This window comes from Choloepus didactylus, chromosome 24 (assembly GCF_015220235.1).
Source record: "Choloepus didactylus isolate mChoDid1 chromosome 24, mChoDid1.pri, whole genome shotgun sequence".
Classification (NCBI taxonomy): Eukaryota; Metazoa; Chordata; class Mammalia; order Pilosa; family Megalonychidae; genus Choloepus; species Choloepus didactylus.
This window is the reverse complement of record NC_051330.1, coordinates 2,347,349-2,364,980: the sequence shown is the minus strand read 5'-3', so window position 1 is coordinate 2,364,980 and position 17,632 is coordinate 2,347,349.

Here is a 17,632-nt window from a genome sequence, read left to right as displayed (position 1 = left end):
AACCAGAACTTGGAGCAGACACCAGCCACATGCCTTCCCAGCTAACAGAGGTTTTTCTGGACACCATTGGCCATCCTCCAGTGAAGGTACCCGACTGTTGATGACTTTCCTTGGATACTTTATGGCCTTAAGACTGTAACCATGTAACCAAATAAACCCCCTTTATAAAGGCCAATCCGTTTCTAGTGTTTTGCATTCCAGCAGCATTAGCAAACTAGAACAGATTTACTAAAACAGCCTGTGAAGTGCTAAGCCCATACGCAGCACACAGTAGGTGCTTAGCAGAGCTTCGTTGCAGTTGGTGGGATGTTCATGTGTGACTTTCCCTGTTTCTGGGTTCTGCCAGCCCTGACAAGGGGCCTTGCCACAAACCGGGGTCTAGTTTCTCAGGGCCTTGTCTCTCAGGTTATCCAGACTCACAGCAGACAGATCACAAATGCTGATTTACTCATTCACGGTCGGAAATCTTTTGCATCAGTAACTAAAGTACTCACTTCAGCAGGCACCTCACTTCTGCTTTCCTTGGTAACTGGGAAGCTGAATTCGTGGTCAGACAGACAAGGGGATGGGAGATAAGGAAAAAGATGAGAGTGTTCTTTAAAGTACATGCACAACCTACTCCCACAACCACATAGAGGAGTAAGGTGGGCTTTGTTTATAAAAGGTTTAAAAAAGAAAAAAAAGTTTCAAAACCCCATCACCTAGAAGCAACTCTCCAACACATTGATGAGTTTCTTCCTAGCCTTTTTGCCCAAGGTACAGAATTTTGTTCTGTGGCTGTTTTTAAATAGTTAGATAATTTCCAGTATATTGAGCTTTTTATTCTGCTCTTCTTTCAAAGTATTTTCCACTTCACTGCATCATGCCCTATTTTGCAGTTCCACTGTTTCTAAGAGACTAACAGAATTCCTTGGGATGTTGGTGAGAAAAAAAAATGTAGTCTTATATAGAGCTGTTTAAAAATTTCTGGACATGGATCTCCCCAGAACAACTATTTTGTACACTAGAGTTAAGAACGGAAAGAGTTCATGCCACTGACCAGGGTCACATAGGATGTTTCTGGCTGCAAGTAACAGAGAGACTGACCAAACCACTTAAACAATAAAACTCTTTCATCTTGTCATATGTCAAGAGCATGGAGATGGACAGGTCAGGGCTGGTGGATGAGAGAAGTGATGTCGATGGATACAGGCTGATCCCATCTTCCTGCTCTGCCCTCATTCAGTTGCTTTGGATCCTCCAGTGTATTGCTTCATGGTTACAAGAAGACTGGAGGAACTCCAGGTGTCACAAGAGCCTTGAAACGAGGGAAGAGGCAGTACCAGTCAGCTCTTCTCTGGTCCTGGTGCTTCTGCTACATTTAAAACAGAACCTTTCCTCAAGCTTCCAGCAGATTTCCCCATACATCTCAGTGGCCCTCCTTGGCTGTAAGAGAGGCTGAGCAACTGATCTGGAAAAGGAGAATGAAAGTCTCACTAGCTGTCCTACATCAATCCTGGCTGGTCTGGGCATGCTGTGGCTGCTTATAACATTGGGTTCTGATGGTCAACAAGAAGGGGATGGGGTGGGAATGGCTACTGGAGAGGCAGCCAACAGTGCCAGCCACAGTTCATAAAATGAGTCCTAGCAAGAGTGCTATGCGCTTCTACCATTTTTTAAAAATACAGTTTTATCAAGATATATTCACATACCATAGAATCCATCCAACGTATACAATCAGTGGCTCACAGTATCATCACATGGTTGTGCATTCATCACCACAGTCAATTTAAGAACATTTTCATTAGTCCAAAACAGAAAACAAAAAGCATCCCATACTCCTTACAGTCACCTATTGTTTAACCCTAGCATTAGTTTGATTCATTTCCTACTGTTTATGAAAGAATATTAAAATATTACTGTTAACTATAGTCCATATTTTGCAATAGGTGCATTTTTCCCATATACCGCTCTATTATTAACTCCACATGATAATGACATACATTTGTTCTACTTCATGAAAGAACTCTTTAAAATATTTGTACTATTAGTCACAGTCATCATCCACCACAGGGTTCTCTGTGTTATACAGTCCCATGTTTTAACCTCTAGCTTTCCTTCTAGTGACACACAGAACTCTCAACTTCCCCTTTCAATCACAATCACACCTGTAATTCCGTGCTGTTAATTACACTCACCATAATGTGCTATCACCTCTATCCATTTCCAAACATTTAAATTTAACCTAGTTAAAAATTCTGCATGTGTTAAGCATCGCTCCCCATTCTCTACCCTCATTCTATCTCCTACATTCATATTCTAGACATTATCTCTCTGAATTTACATATTATAGTTAGTCCATATTAGTGAAATCACACAATATTTGTCCTTTTGTGTCTGACTTACTTAGCTCAACATAATGCCCTCAAGATTCAACCATGTTGTTGTGTGCTTCAAAACTTCATTCCTTCTTAATGTGAATAATATTCCATTGTATATTTATACCACGTTTTGTTTACCCATTCAAAGGCTGATGAACACTTGGGTTGTTTCCATCTTTTGGCAATTGTGAATACTGTTGATTTGAACATTGGAGTGCAAATATCTGTGAGTCACTGCTGTCAATTCTTTTGGGTATATACCTAGAAGTGGAATTGCCAGATCATATGGTAGTTCTATTCTTGGCTTCCTGAGGAACCACCAAATTGCCTTCCACAGTGGCTGCACCATTTTGCATTCCCACCTGCAGTGAATGAGTGTTCCCATTTCTCCACATTCTCTCCAACACTTGTAGTTTCCTGTCTGTTTAACAGTGGCCGTTCTAGTAGGTGTGAAGTGATACCTCACTGCAGTTTTGATTTGCATTTCCCTAATAGCTAGTGAAGTTAAGCATCTTCTCGTGTGCTTTTTAGCCATTTGTATTTCTTTTGGAAAAAAGTCTATTCATGTCTTTTGTTTATTTTTTTTAACTGGACTGTTTGTATTTTTATTGTTGAGTTGTAGATTTCTTTATATATTCTTGATATCAAACCCTTATCAGATATGTGGTTTCCAAATATTTTCCCCCATTGAGTAAGCTGCCTTTTCACTTTCTTGACTATGAGCTTCCCATATCAAAAGGACTGTTGTCCTTTGAAGCACAAAATTATTCAATTTTGAGGAAATCCCATTTATCTATTGCTTCTTTCATTGCTTGGGTGTAAAGCCTAAGGAACCAGAAGTACCTACACCATCTTTTCCCCACTGATACCTTTATGAGATACTAAATACTCATGACTATTTAGGTCTATTTTTAGACTTGCTCTTCATGTCCCAGAATTACACTAGCTTAATTATTAATATGCTTTAATAGTGTTCCCCCATTACTCACATATATTCTTTCAGACATTTTCTGGCTAGAAACAAGCATGCTCATACCCCCTTATATACAGGGGGAAATACCTGAAATTACAGAACTGAAATGTCACATGAGCCTTGAATGTGATTTTTAATTTTCTAGTAGCCACACTAGAGTAGTAAAGTGAAACAGATGAAATTTGTGTTAATGATATATTTTATTTAACTCAGTACAGCCAAAATATTACATTCCAGCATGTAATCAACATAAAAATTATTAGTAACATATTTCACCTTTTTTGTTCCTACTAAATTTTAGGAGTCTGATGTGGATTTTAGATTTACAGCATATCTCAATTCAGATTAACTATATTTCAGATGCTTAGGAGCTATATTGTAATTAAGAAATTAGGATTTAACAAATGATTATGATTTCTGAATCATTATATAGAAATTTTTTTTTTACTTTCTAGTACATGAGAATAGCCAGGGGGAAATACCTGAAATTACAGAACTGTATGTAATCCAGCTGCCTTGATATTTGATGATGATTGTGTAACCATATAGCCTTGTGATTGTAAAAACATTGTGACTGACGCCCACTTATACCCCCTTATATGTTTTTCAACTTCAGAGTCTTATGATCACTAAAGACAGCCCCTAATATTTATTAATGAATGGCCTTGAGGCAGCCCAGAACTAACCCACCCCAATTCCATAACTGTCTTGCTAGGCAGAGCTGGATCTAACCAAAATGGGCCCGCCTGACATGTGCAGTAGCTTAAACTTTTAACCTGTAACTGACCTATACCTCATTATAATACTAAAAATGACATCCATCATATTTTCTTACCTACATTCTGTGACTAAGCATGTAATCAATCTGTGCATGCTCAATAATTAGATCACCTCTAACTACATCATCTGGAGCTGTTGTGCTCATTATCCTAAAACCTGCCCATTTTTTGATACTATACAACTATGAGAGTTACTGCAGTTCAGGGAGACAGTTTTTTGGGCTGATAAAGAATCTGATCTTCTGCTTCATGCTTAGCAATAAACTCTCTTTGAAACCCCCGTGTCTCAGGAATTGGTCATTTGAGCACATCGGGCAGAGAATCCACTGCTTTTGATTGGTATCAATACGTGAAAAGTGGCTGCCATATTAGACAGCACAGGTCTAGATGCTCCGCTCTGATATTTAGGGGCCCCCAAGAGACTGGTGTTGAAAAGGGAAGTTGTGTGTGTGTGTGTGTGTGTGTGTGTGTGTGTGTGTGTGCAGACACAAGGCCAAACACAAGGTGCCTGCAAGTACAATAAGGCTCAGAAAGGAAAAACATCCATCCCAAATTTAAATCACCTGAACTGAGATTATTTCCGTGAGCTTCCCAGTGTCCCTCTGGCTCTGGTTGCCACCCCACTGGCCCAGCCTAGGATCAGGTGATCACTTTGCACTGATGTGGGCTCCCTCCGGGTGCCCGGAGCCCCCAGACTGGTCAAGGAATCCTTGCTGAGCACAGCTCTTCTATTCCCTCCACTTACCAATGTGAACAGGATGTCTCAGCACCTGCAGCTACAGAAACGAAGACAAGACGTAGACCTGATGCTGGGCACCGGCCCACTCCAACGATAATTAAAATCATCCGAGTCTTATGCATTACTTGAACTGTTACAAAATCCATCTTAGCAAAGTTGTGCCCCCCAAATTGTTTCACTTTTTTTTGTCCAAGAATAGGTAGTAAAAATTCGTAATAATTTTTTCTTGCATTTACATAATTTCTATATCATTTATACTTATATAATTTTGCTAGGGATCCACAATACAATTAACACTTAAAAAGTGAGAGAACAAATGTAAACTTCTAATTTTGTTATGGAGAAGTATGCTAGGGAGAACAAAAATACTCAAAGCCTAAAAACTCATAAGCAAAATAAGCAAACACATGAACATTTTTACATTAGGGTAAAGTCCAGTGAGATGCTGTGGGGACCCAGGGCCCAGGTCCCCTCCTTCCATAGTGAAAGTGAGTTACTTCAAGAATTCAAGTAGGGACACGTTAGAGATCATCAGGCTTCCCCAAGGGGTTACAGAATGTGCAAGTGGTATCCGAAACAAAGCATTAAAACTCCCCTCCGGGATCACGGTTGACAACAACTCTCCACACCCGTGTCACAAGGCCCTGCAGAAACTCCGTTCTCACACCCTATGGAATATCCGTGTCCTTATAAACCCTCATAAACCATCCCCTGGTGTACATGCACATGCACGTGCACGTTCACACGTACCTCCGTACACTCGTGTACACACACACACACACACACACACACACACACACAGCTCTTTGCAGAGCACCATCTCTCCCTAAGTCCCACTAAACTCATGTCTAACTCTGTGCCTGGCGTGTTCTTTGGCCTTGGGGCTGAGCTGGGTTGAAACTGGGTGTAGAATGAAAATATTTTAGGTTAGAGTAAAAATCCTGGGAGGAACACAGAATAAGTTCAGGGGAAAAACAAGAGAAGATGCAAAATTTCTGACTGTTTCAAGTGGATGCTAGCAGGTTTGAAATTGCTGTGAATTTAGATTCCATTGATTACATTTGAAAGAACAATGAACACATTTGTTTTCAAATGTCAGTTACCAAAAATATGCCAAAAAAATCATATCTACGGGAATTACTCCAATTTAAGATGAAAAAAAATAGCTTCACCTTAATGTAAAAAGCCCAAGGGTAGCTTTTCAAAGTTATTTTAGGCCGGGGGTCTACAGCCCCAGTCTGCGGGGTGAGAAGCGGGGTCGGGGTCCCCACCCTATCCCCGCCCCCGGGGAACCCCTCACTGACCCGGGGGCGCTGGACCCCACTCCGGGGCGGGGAGCGCAGTTCCCCGCTTCCCTTTGCGTTTCGGAAACGCAATAAATAGTAGCTGAAGGCGCGACCCTCCTCCGCGCCGACGTCATTTGTGCGCCACAGGTCACGTGCCTGGACGGAGTCGCCGGGGGTGGGATGAGGAGGGCGTATACCATCGAGTCAGTCCTCCAGCGTCCCAGACAGGACTCGGAAGTGCTCCCGAACCGGGGCGGGCTCTTCCGGCTGGGCCGTCCCCGCTTTTGTCCCGCCGGCGGCCGGGCTCCCGCGGCGCCGCCAGAGCCAGTACGTGAGTGTGCGGCCGCCCGCGCTCCCGCCCCCGGGCCCTCGCCCGCCACGCCCTTCCCTTCTTGGATGCGCGCTGCCTGCCCGCGGGTCTCGGGCGGGGTCTGGGAGGGGACGCCCCGCTGCTCACCGCTCACCCCTGTGGTCGCGTTCCGGGGAAGGGAAGGAAGACCTCGGGCCGGCCGAGGAGGGGAGGCCAGCTGAGGCCGTCCCGGGCGGGCTTGTGTCGGGTCGGCTCTGCCCGGGGCCCGGGTTCCTCGGCTGTTCCCTGCAGTCCGGCCGGAGGGAACCCTGGGAGACAGCGATTGAGAACAGTCCCCCTGTCGCGCCCCCGTCGCGGGTTAAGTTTGGCCCTGGGACCAGAGAGTGAAATGCGAGCCTAGAGGGACCTCAGGGGTAATTTAATCCGATCCTCCTCCTTTTATTTATTTGCGGGTGATGTTGAGAGACTCCCGCTTCCTGACCCTCGCCCCCGCCACGGTCGCAGGGCTGTTCCCGGGGAAGGCGTGAGATGGAGTTAGCTGGTGGGGAGAGGAAGGCAGAGGAGGCCCCAAGACCCGAGGGCAGCCGGCGGGAACCTGGGCGTGGAGCTGTGAAGGATGGAGGGGAGTTCCAGGACTGGGTGTGCTGCCCTAAGACGTTTGGGCTGGGGGGCCATCGGGAGTGCTTTCTTTTTGAAAGGATGGAGCTTTTTTCTTTTCTTTTCTTTTCTTTTTTTTTTTTTCCTCCAATGTGGTTTTTGAATTTGTAATACATGCGCAAGGTTTAGGTATTAAAAATATGAAAAGGTAGTGAAGAGGGCCCCTTCCACTCTGTTCAGCCATCTTCCTAGGCCCTGCCTCTTTATAGCGTATACTTCGAGGGTTTCTAAGCAATTACCGGCAATTATGAATGTGGTTAGTTCCCCCTTTTTTCATACAGTGGTAAAGTATTTTGCCCCTTGCTTCTTTCACTTTATCTGAGATCTCACTGTGTTAGAAGAATCGGATTGTTCCCAATTTTTTGTTCTTAAACAGTGGTGCATTCAATGACTTGATACTAGGGCATATCTGAGCAAGGATTTTAAAAGAATGAACTAAACAATCATAAAATAATTTTTCTTTTACATTAACTCAGCCAGTTATTGGCAGATTGTTAAATATGCCAAATCAGTATCACAGTAACTCATGTAGATTATTTAGGGAATAAATGAAACTGAGTAGCTTTCCTCTCCTAAGACTTGTGTTTATAATGCTCAATCTAACACTGCCCTAACAGACTAAATTTGTTTATGATTTTTCAAGCCAGTCCCCACCCTTTTAGCTTTAGAAAATCTCTCAGCCTCCTTTTCAGAATCTTCTCCAGTACAGGAATTGAGAATGTTCTATTTCATTTTTTACTTTAAGGAATAATCATTTTTATCCTTATTTCACTTTTAAGCAATAGAAACAACTCATGTTAGTCATTTAAATTTATAATATTCATAAATTAAGTGCAATGGTAACTAAAGCACAAATGATAGTCTCCTTTCTTCTTCTGCATATCCCTTCTCTCACTTACTCCTTAGCACCATTTTTCATTGTCTCATTCTCCCCCACCCTAGGTATTCTTTCTTCTGAGGTCACATTTTCTTGTTTTCTCCTTTTTTTCCTGTGGTCATCTCTAGGTCAAATATAACATCCAAGAACTCAAGGTACAGAATTGACACTTGAGATGTTAGATTGACTTGTGGAAAATGGTTGATACTCTGGAAATCCAAGGTAAATACTGGTTTGTTGCACCAAACACTAGTCTCTTGTTAATAGGAAGGAATTTTCAGCCAGATTGTGCTGTAATTCCTCTCAGGAGTGGTTTAGATCCTTGAGAAGAAGCTCCTGACACTCCAGGCCTGGACAACAAGAATTAGGGGCAGATTCCTACTATATGCCGGGTGCTTTACTAGGCATTGGTGGGACAGAACATGCACAAAAAGCACAGAGGTGCCCAGAGGGTCTGAGTCTTGTAAGTTGAAAGGAGTAGACAGCTGACACTTTTAACCTGCAAACAGAATATGTTGCCAACCCCTGATTTAATAGAATAAGTGATCTTCCAAAATGCGTATCCTAGTTTGCTACTCCTTGGCCTAAAACCTCTTCAGGATCAAGCCTGGACACTAGTATAAATGATGGACAGACCCTTCCCTGGTGCAGCTTTTTGCCCATTTGTCCAACTACACCTGTGTTCTAGTTTGCTAATGCTGCAGAATGCAAAACACCAGAGATGGATTGGCTTTTATAAAAAGGGGGTTTATTTAGCTACACAGTTACAGTCTTAAGGGCATAAAGTCTTAAGGGCATAAAGTGTCCAAGGTAACACATCAGTAATCTGGTACCTTCACTGGAGGATGGCCAATGGCGTTCGGAAAACTTCTGTTAGCTGGGAAGGCACGTGGCTGGCATCTGCTCCTAAGTTCTGGTTTCAAAATGACTTTCTCCCGGGATGTTCCTCTCTAGCAAGCTTGCTCCTCTTAAAAACGTCACTCATAGCTGCACTCCGTTCAGTCTCTTTGAGTCAGGATGTTTTATATGGCTCCACTGATCAAGGCCCACCCTGAATGGGTGGGGTCACACCTCCATGGGAGTATCCCACCAAAGTCACCACCCACAGCTGGGTGGGGCACATTCCAAGCAAATCTAACCAGCACCAAAACGTCTGTCCCACAAGACCACAAAGATAATGGCATTTGGGGGACACAGTACATTCAAACCGGCACAACCTGCTTCTCTGTTCTCCAGATGTCCAGAGCTGCTTCCAGGTTCCCAGTTGTGTGGGAGAGAACACTGGTCCCTCTGTACCTGTTCCTCGCTCTGCTGGGAATATCTACTACACTCTCCCTAGTCCTGTGAGACAAAGCCCGTCCCCCTGCCACTTCTCTTCCATCCATGCCCTTTCATTTTTTTAATCAAATGTCATTAGTTGTTTCCTGTCAGGTCTACTAGTTTGTAAACTCTTTGAGAGCAGGGTCTTGTTTTACCTATCTCTGCGTCCCCAGGACAAGCCCAGTGCCTGGGGGAGAAAAGCAGGATGTGAATCACAGTCTGTGTTCTTTGGGTGACACTCAGCCTCAGTGAGCATTTCTAGTGATGTCCTAGAACACATCTTCAGTATTGTTTATAAGGATAATTTAATATTCTTACAGTCTTGATTGTCTTTATATTTTAGAATGTTTTCAGCAATTTGAGGCATCTTTCCCTTCCAAATAAATTTGAAACCTAGCTGTTCCAAGTCTGCAAAGTAGGTTGTTGGAATTTTGATAGGAATTGCATGGAATCTATAGATTTTTGGGTAGGTTGACATCTTAACGATGTTTACTCTTCCTGTCTATGAACATGGAATATGCTTCCATCTCTTTAGGTCCTCTTTTATTTCTTTAATAAAGTTATGCAATTTTCTGTGCAGAGATCCTTGGTGAAGTTTATTCCTAAGTACTTGATTTTTTTTAGTGGCTGATGAGAATCTTTTTCTTGGATGTCTCTTCAGTTAGGTCATTTCTAGTGTACAGAACATTACTGACTTATGTGCATTAATCTTGTATACCACCACTTTGCTAAATTTGTATATTAACTCAAGTAGCTGTGTCATCAATTTCCCAGGGTTTTCCAGATATAAGATCATGTCGTCTGCAAAAATGACAGTTTTACTTCTTTCCAATTCAAATGCCTTTTATTTCTTTATCTTGCCAGATTGCTCTGGCTGTAACTTTTAGCACAATGTTGCATAATAGTGGTGACAGTGGGCATCCTTGTCTCACTCTTGATCTTAGAGGGAAGACTTTCAGTCTCTTGCCATTGTGTGCTATGCTCACTGTGGGTTTTTCATATATGCCCTTTATCATATTGAGGAAGTTTCCTTTAATTCCTACCTTTTGAAGGGTTTTTATCAAAAAACAATGCTGAATTTTGTTGATTGCTTTTTCAGCATCTATTGAGATTATCATTTGATTTTTCCCTTTTGATTTGTTAATGTGTTCTGTACATTGATTGATTTTCTTATGTTGAACCATCCTTGCATGCCTGGAATGAACCCCACCTGGTCATGGTGTATGATTTTTTTAATGTGTCTTTGGATTCGATTTGCAAGTATTTTGTTGAGAATTTTTGCATCTATATCCATTAGGGAGATTGGCCTGTAGTTTTCCTTTCTTGTGGCATTTTTATCTGGTTTTGGTTTTAGAGTGATATGGGCTTCATAAAATGAATTAGGCAGTGTTCCGTTTTCTTCAATTTTTAAGTAGTATTTGTGTCAGTTCTTTTTAGAAAGTTTGGTAGCTGTGAAGCCATCTGGCTCTGGGCCTTTATTTGTATTTGTAGGAAGCTTTTTGATGACTGATTGGATCTCTTTGCTTGTAATTGGTTTGTTGAGGTCTTCTGTTTTGTCTCAGGTCATATGTTTCCAGGAAATCATCCATTTCCTCTAAAATTATCTAGTTTGTTGGTGTACAGTTGTTCATAGTATCCTCTTATGATTTTTTTAAATTTCTTTGGGATTTGCAGTAATGTCCCCCCTCTCACTTATTATTTTGTTTATTTGACTTTTTCAGGCTAGCTAAGTGTTTGTGAATCTTCTCAAAGAACCAGCTTTTGGTTTTATTTACTCTATTGTTTTTGTTTTGTTTTCCATATCATTTATTTCTGCTTTAATCCTTGTTATTTCTTTTCTTCTACTTGCTTTAGGATCAGTTTGCTGATCATTTTCTAGCTTCTTTAGTTGTTCAATTAGTTCTTTGATTTTAGCTCTTCCTTTTTAATGTATGCATGTAGAGCAGGAAATTTCCCCATCAACTGCCTTCACTGCATCCCATAAGTTTTGATATGTTGTGTTCTCATTTTCATTCATCTCTAGATATTTAGTAATTTCTCTTGGAATTTCCTCTTTGACCCACTGATTGTTTAGGAGTGTGTTGTTTAACATCCAGATATTTGAGAATGTTACAGATATTCGATGGTTATTGAATTCTAGTTGTACTCAGTTGTGCTCAGAGAATGTGCTTTGAATAATTTCAATCTTTTTATATTTGTTGAGGCTTGTTTTATGCCCCAGCATATGATCTATCCTGGGGAATTTTACACGAGCACTAGAAAAGAATGTATATCCTGGTAATTTGGGACGTAATGCTCTATATGTGTTAAGTCTAATTCATTTACCACATTTAGGTTTTCAATTTCCTTATTGTTCTTCTGTCTTCTTGATCTGTCTGTAGGAGAGAGTGATGTATTGAAGTCTCCCATAATTATTGTGGAACGATCTATTGCTTCCTTCAGTTTCGCCAGTGTTTGTCTTATGTACTTTGCAGCACCTTGATTGGGTGTGTAAACATTTATGATTGTTATTTCTTCTTGTTGAGTTGTCCCTTTTGTTAGTATATAGTGTCCTTCTTTGTCTCTTTTGACATCCTTGCATTTAAAGTCTATTTTATCTGAAGTTAGTGTTGCCACTCCAACTTTCTTTTGGCTGTAGCTTGCATGGAATATTTTTTTCTGTCCTTTCACTTTCAATTTCTTTGTGTCACTGGGTCTAAAATGAGTCTCTTGTAAACAACATATTGATGGTTCATATTTTTTAATCCATTCTGGCAATCTGTATCTTTTAATTGGGGAGTTTAATCCATTCACATTCAGTGTTACTACTTTGAAGTCGGTTCTTGAATCAGCTATCTTATCCTTTGGTTTTTTATTTGTCAAATATACATTTTCCCCTCTCTGTCTTTATTTCCTTTAAGGTAACCTTACTAAAAGCCTTCATTTCTGTGCTCCAGACCTCTCTTTCCTTTCTTTTGTTTTTTTTCTTAGCCAGTAGAGTTCCTTTTAGTATTTCTTAAGGCAGGTCTCTTGTTAACAAATCCTCTCAGTATTTGTTTCTCTGTGAAAATTTTCAGCTCTGTCTCAATTATGAAGGAGAACTTTGCTTGATAAAGAATTCCTGGCTGGCAGTTTTTCTCTTTCAGAATTTTGAGTATGTCATACCACTGCCTTCTCGCCTCCATGGTGCCTGCTGAGTAGACAGTACTTAGTTTTATGTTGTTTCCCTTGTATGTGGCAAATCTCTTCTATCTAGCTGCTTTCAGAATTTCCTCCTTCTCTTCAGCATTTGACAACCTGATCAGAATATGTCTTGGAGTGGGTTTATTTGGATTTATTTTATTTGGAGTTTGTTGGGCATCTTCGATTTCCATATATATATGTCATTTAGAATGGTTGGGAAATTTTCCCCAACAATTTCTTCAAATACTCTTCTAAGCCCTTTACCCTTTTCTTCCCCTTCTGGAACACCAGTGAGTCATATTTGTGTGCTTCATGTTGTCCATCATTTCCCTGAGATCCGTTTCAAATTTTCAATTTTGTTCACCATTCATTTTTTTGTGCTTTCACTTTCCGTCACCCTATCTTCGTGTTCACTAATTCGTTCCTCTCTCTCTTCTAATCTGGTGTTATGTGTCTCAAGTATCTTTTTAATTTGATCAACAGTATCTTTTATTTCCATAAAATCCACTATTTTTTAAAATTTACTCTTTTAAATTCTTCTTTATGCTCTTCTAAGCTCTTCTTCATGTCCTTTATATCCTGCGCCATGATATTGATGTTTGCAAGTACTTCTTTGATTAATTGCTCAAAGTTCTGTGTTTTCTGGCTTTTTAATTTGGATGTTTGGTTTATGCATATCTTCTGGTTTCTTCATATGCTTTATAATTTTCTATTGTTTTTAGCCTCTTGGCATTTGCTTATCTTGATAGAGTTCTTTTAAGATATGTAGTCTTATTTGAATACTTACGTATAATTTGACAGAGCTACAGCTTGGTGGAGTGTACTTTTCCTGACCTACCAGCAGATGGTGCTCCTGAGTCACCTGTTACCCTCAAGCCAGTTCTCCCCAACTTCATCGATGCACTGAGTGGGTGTCCAAACCGTATGGCGGTCCAAGAAGCGCATCAGTTTTCCATGTGCACTGGGGACCACCAGCCCTGTGGGTGGGGAGCATGCTCTGCACAGTTTGGTAGGAAGTCTGCTCCAGGACAGTGGTCCCGCCAGTTCCCAGGGCTGTGGGTGGAGTACTCTGGTGCTGCAAAGCTGTGCATCTCACCTTCCAGTTCATATGCCCCACAGTCCCTCTCTGCTGGGCGCGCATGATTCCCCGGGATTGGGGGAGGGCTTCTGGCACTTCCGTGGGGGTACTCCTGCCTCTGAGCTGTGCACGCTGCAGGCTTCCATGGAGGTAGAGTGGATGCTGTCACAAGCCTGCCAAATCCCAAATTCCCTCAAGGAAGTTCTCGGCCATGGAGCCGTGAAAAGTTGTCTCCCAGTCAGCTGCAAAGATGGCTGTATGGGGTGTTGAAAGCTACCCACTTCCCCGATTTCTGCCTGCTCCAGTGGCCAGTCCCTGGCACGGGGGCTCTTGGCCACGGGTCTGTGAAGGGTTATCTCACACACCAAGTACTGAGGAGGGTGCCTGGAGCATGGAAGGCTATTCCCCTCCCACCAGCAGCCAACTGCAGCAGGAGGCAATATCTGCCGCCTAGACAAAGAGCAAACTTGCTTGCACTTAACTATAAAAGCAACAAGTCACCCAAGCTCAGTGTTCCCCTTGTATAACACAACCCAGCATCCATCTTAGGTATTTTTTGTCCCTTCCATGGGGCTTTTAGGGCATGGAAATTGGATACAAACAAACATGAAGTGTTGGCAACTTCTTTTGCTGTAATAAAGTCCTTTGTCTCTGACCCAGGAGTCTCACGCCTTCTGCCAGCATCCATGAAGCAGTAACAAGGTTGCTTGTAAGTAGGGTTAAAAACCTATATCCTTCACAGTTCTTTCAGAGAGACGCTGCCTCTGGGTTTATCTTCACTTGGAGTATTTTGATGAATGATTCAGTCTCTTTGCTTGTAATTGTTGTCTTGTGGTCCTCTGTTTCTTCTAGAGTCCATGTAGGTTGTTTGTGTGTTTCCAGGAATTTGTCCATTTCATCTAGGTTGTCTAATTTGTTGGCATACAATTGTTCATAGTATCCTCTTGTGATCCTTTTTATTTCTGTGGGGTCAGTGTCATGTCCCTACTCTCATTTCTGATTTTATTTATTTTCATCTTCTCACTTTTTTCATTGTTAGTCCAGCTAAGGATTTGCCAATTTTATTGTTCTTCTCGAAGAACCAACTTTTGATTTTGTTAATTGTCTCTATTGTTTCTTTTAATTTCAGTTTCATTGATCTCTGTTCTAATCTTTATGTCTTTCTATTGCTTGCTTTGGGGTTTGCTCTTCTTTTTCTAATTCCTCCACGTGTGTAGTTAGATCTTTGATTTAGCTTTCTTTTTTAATATAAGCCTTTATAGTTATAAATTTCCCTCTCAGCACTGCTTCACTGCATCCCATAAGTTTTGATATGTTGTGTTCTTGTGTTTGTTCGTTTCAAGATACTTAGTGATTTCCCTTGCAATTTCTTCTTTGACCCACTGCTTGTTTGAGTTATTTAGCTTCCATATATTTGTGAATTTTTCAAATCTCCACCTGTTATTGGTTTCCAACTTCATTCAGTTATGATCTATTATCATAGAAGGTGCTTTGTATAATTTCAGTCTTTTTAATTTATTGAGACTTGTTTGTGACCCAACATGTGGTCTTTCCTGGACAATTGTCTATGTGCATTTGAGAATAATGTATATTCTGCTGTCTTGGGGTGCAGTGTTCTGTATATGTTAGCTCTAGTTCATTTGTCACTTTATTCAAGTTCTCTGTTGTCTTATTGATGTTCCATCTAAATGTTCTATGGATGAGAGCAGTTTATTGAAGCCCCCTACTACTATTGTAGAGGTGTCTATTTCTCCCTTCAGTTTTGCCAGTGTTTGCCTTATGTATTTTGGAGCACCATGTTTAAGTGCATAAATATTTATGATTGTTATTTTTTCTTGTTGGGTTGCCCCTTTTATTAATACATAGTGTCCTTCTTTTCATGTCCTTCTTTTCTCTTATAACAGTATGTTACTTAAAGTCTATTTTATCTGATATTAGTATAGCTACCCCAGCTCTCTTTTGGTTGCTATTTGCATGGAATATCTTTTTCCATCCTTTTACTTTCAACCTGTTTGTTTCTTTGGATCTTTGGTGAGTCTCTTATAAAAACCTTATAGTGGGATGATACTTTTTTATCCACTTTGCCAACCTGTATCTTTCATTTGGGGAGTTTAATCCATTAACATTCAGTCATTACTGTAAAGGCAGTACTTACTTCAGCCGTTTTGGCCTTTGGTTTTTATACATCAAATATTTTTTTTTTTTTTTTCCCCTCTCTTTTCCTTTATTGCAACATCCTTTTCTGTATAGATCTTTTGTGACATATCTTAACTGATCCCTTTCTCATTTCTGTTTTTGTATATTTTTAAAATACTTTCTTTGTGGCTACCCTGGGGTTTATATTTACACAACCTACATCTACAACCTGCTAATTTAAAAAGATACCAACTTAGCTTCGATAGCATACGCTTTCTCTGCTTGGATATCCCTTTGTTTCCCCTCTTTATGTTGCTTTTGTCCCACTTTATATTTTGCACATCCTTTATGCGTTTTTCTTGGTCAATTGTATTCTGATTCTTATACAAATTAAGGAGTAGAGCTGTATATTGAGGATACGGTACTATTGGGTTTTGCATTTATCCTTTGTTACATTTATTGGTGATCTTCGTTTCTTCACACTACTCTAGGCCACTCTCTCCTGCCTTTCTTTTCAACCTGGAAAACTTCATTTAGTAATTCTTGTAGGGCAGGCCTCTTGTTGACAAATTCTCTCAGTTTCTGTTTTTTGGGAATATTAGCCTCTTCCTCATTTTGGAAGGACAGTTTTGCCAGGTTAAGAATTTTTGGCTGGCAGTTTTTCTCTTTCAGTACCTTAAATATATCATACCATTCATTGCCTTCTCATCTCCATGGTTTCTGATGAGAAATTGGCACTTAGTCCTTTTGAGAATCCCTTCTATTTAATGAATCACTTTTCTCTTGCTGCTTTCAGAATTCTCTTTTTCTCTATGGCATTTGACTTTCTGACTAGTATGTGTCTAAGAGTAGGTCTGTTAGGATTTATTCTGTTTGGAGTATGTTAATCTTCTGGGACATGTGTATTTGTGTGTTTTATAAGAGTTGGGATATTTTCGGCCATTGTTTTCCAAATATTCTTTCTGCCCCTTTTCCCTTCTCTTTTTGGGACATCCATGGGGTATATGTTTTTGCACTTGTGCTGTCACTCAAATCCCTGAGGCATTGCTCAATTTTTTTTCTATTCTTTTCTCTATATTTTCTTCTGACTGCTTGTTTTAGACTGTCCTAGCTTCTAGTTTGATGATTCTATTTGCCTGTTCAGATCTGCTATTGTATGCCTCTAGTGTATGTTTAATATATACTGTTGGCCTTTCATCCCCATAATTTATGTTTCTTTTTATACTTTCACATTATTTTTTATGCTCACACATTTTCTTCTTAATGTCCTTTAATCTCTTTATGCATGTTTTCCTTCATTTCCAGGAATTGATTTTGGAGATTTTTTGAATATCTTTGATTAGTTCCAAATTCTGAGTCCCTCTGAAGTTTTAGTTTTTTCCCTTGACAGAGCCATATCTTCCTATTTCTTATTAAGGCTTGTAATTTTTTGCTGATGGCTAGGCATCAGATTATTTTGTTAACTGAAGGTCAGTTTCTCCCTTGTCTAAAGGTTTATTGTTGATTGGTTTTGTGCTAAGGCTCTTTGTGCTTGGTCCAGCTTATTCTAGACCTTTCTAATAGCCCGTGTTTAACTGTTCATATTTTTTCAGTTCTTCTTCATGTGACTCTTGCCCTGGATATATGGTACAATTTTTAAGATAGCACTTTTTGTACAATTGTTTCACCTATAGGTGAGACCTTTCTTTCCTCTGTTCCTTCTCTAGGAATCATGATCTGTTTGTTCTGTTTGTTTTTGTGCAGACTTTTCTCCCCAGCTCCTATGATGGAGCTCTGTGCTCCATTTGCCTTATATTTTTCAGTTGTGAGACCCGTTCTGTCTTATAGCAGTTTAGTTTAATCCCCTTTTTATTTATGTATTTATTTTTTTTTTTTTATTTTTTACTGGGAGGCTTTTCTGCCTTTGGTTTCTTCCCCAGTAGAATATCCCATCGTGGGGATCCAGGTGGGGTCAG